Source organism: Benincasa hispida, chromosome 1, assembly GCF_027475165.1.
Source record: "Benincasa hispida cultivar pf3 chromosome 1, pf3_genome.v1.1, whole genome shotgun sequence".
NCBI classification, from domain to species: Eukaryota; Viridiplantae; Streptophyta; class Magnoliopsida; order Cucurbitales; family Cucurbitaceae; genus Benincasa; species Benincasa hispida.
The window spans coordinates 16,325,115-16,327,165 of record NC_143478.1 but is presented as its reverse complement, the minus strand read 5'-3'; the positions used below and the strand labels follow the sequence as shown (position 1 = coordinate 16,327,165).

The 2,051-nt window shown below is 30.7% G+C and overlaps 1 long non-coding RNA gene across 1 annotated transcript; it reads right to left on the bottom strand.

The window, feature by feature from the left end:
* Positions 1-602: 602 nt before the first annotated feature.
* Positions 603-1,781, bottom strand: LOC120069480 (uncharacterized). The gene is made up of 2 exons (XR_005479553.2): positions 1,554-1,781; positions 603-911 (listed from the first exon to the last, which is right to left on the bottom strand). It is a non-coding gene; the product is annotated as an uncharacterized LOC120069480 (long non-coding RNA).
* Positions 1,782-2,051: the final 270 nt, after the last annotated feature.

Sequence of the window (2,051 nt, the reverse complement as noted above, 5' to 3'; positions counted from 1 at the left end):
TTGGGTTGGGCTGAAATTTTTTAAGTACATTTTTTTCCCTTATTAATCGAAGTGAGATGATGGAGATCTAGTCGGTAACTATGCAATGGTGGTAACAACAAAGAGGCTATGCTATTGGTGACTAAGAAAGAAATCGTCAAGAGAAAACAAGGAGACAATGGTGAGGGTGGGAGAGACGAAGGAGACAAGTGAGGAGAGGGAGAGAGAAGGCGAAGGACGAGAGAAAATGAGAAAGAAATCAAAAGAGGTTAAATGAAAGATACTACAAAAGGAGACTTACCTTTCCATCTTTTTGTTGTTTAAAAAAAAGGTAAAACATTATGGGCTCTTTGGACACAAATAGATACAGATAGTAGTCTATCGTTGTCTACACGGTATATCACAGATAGACTGTATATTTTGTTATTATTTGTAAATATTTTGATTCATTTTCCTATATTTGAAAACAATCCAAACTAAAAAAAACTAAATAATTACCAAATAGACCATGATGACACTTGCATGAATAATGTCTAAATATTGATCTTTGTTGATTGGAACAATTAATTCAACAGGTTATTAAAAATAAACACATTTGATAAAAAAATTGTTGGAACCATGAGTAGCAATGATAGAAATACCACTTATTAGCATAATTGAAGGACATAATTAAGCATACAATTCACTTAGCATATGCATATACAATATACATATGATTGACCTTATACATCACAATCCCTAACCGACACTGGGAGTTTTCACAACCACATCTTCAATATTGACATCAACCCAAACTCGGGTTTCATCAAAATTTAAAATTCTGGGACTATCAGCTAGGATCTTGATAGCCTTCACATCAGGATTCTCTTTTTCAATGATTGCAGCAGCAATAGAAAATTTTATAAAGACAAGCTCTGGCCATCGAGTTTTCCCTGTTTAAGAATTCTGTTTATGTTAAATTTTGCAATCATCTACAATCCAATCAAAGTATATCCTTTGGTATAATATAACTCTAAGTTACATAAACAATCAAACAAAAAATTATACAGAACTCCAAATTGAATAAAGCTAAATCCTATAACATAAAATACTTGTGATAATTGATCAAATATATGTAAGAGTTAATAAAAATAAATACGATTCAACTTCAAATGCATGTACATAGCTAAGTAAGATAGGGAATTATTATTCTTTCTATTGAATGGATTCAATTTCAAATGCATGTATATAGCTAAGTAAAAGTAAGATCTCAGAAGTGAGAATTCTTTTATTATAAAACATTGTTGTTCTTCCTTAAAAAAACCACGAATATAACTAAAATAATGTTTTTTTAGTTCAACTATATTTGGAGACAAGAAGATTCAAATCTCCAACTTTTTAGTCGATAATATATGTTTTAACTAATTGAGATATATTATACTCACATATGAAGTATATTAATCTTTGTATTAATTTGAGTTAAATATGAGATTTATTGTAAACTAAATTCGACCCATTGAAATTACATTTGTTTTGAAAGCTACGTCGGAACAAATATTTGAAGAAGGAAAAGTAATTTGACAGGATGAACTTACTTTGAGCAGATTCTTCAGACATGTTGAAGGTTCGGTATATATGTATGGATTTGCAGACTCTCTCTCTCCTTTAGTTTTGATTTGGGATTTGATAGCCAATGGAAGGTGCCATTTTATAGCCAATATTTGTGAGCTTCGAAACACTCTGAAAATTGCAAATTGCCAAGTTGGCAGCCATGTTTGGCAGCCCTAGTTGTGGATTTAGTGAGGCCGGCTGCCGATTCCCAATTCGTAAGCCATTCGTAGATTACGTTTAACACGACTCTATATTATAATATATTATCACGTACATAATAGGATAAGAATTGTTGACTAAGGGCTATTCAATCTTGAATAACTAATTTAATTCACACGTGTTATGGTTTGTTTTGCATTAATAGTTCTTTAAAGTCATTAAATTCAAAGGAAAAGAAAAAGTTATTTTGATGGAAAAAAAATTTGAGAATTTTGAATTTTTTGATTCTTATGACGGTTTTTAAGTGTCATCAATATATGATT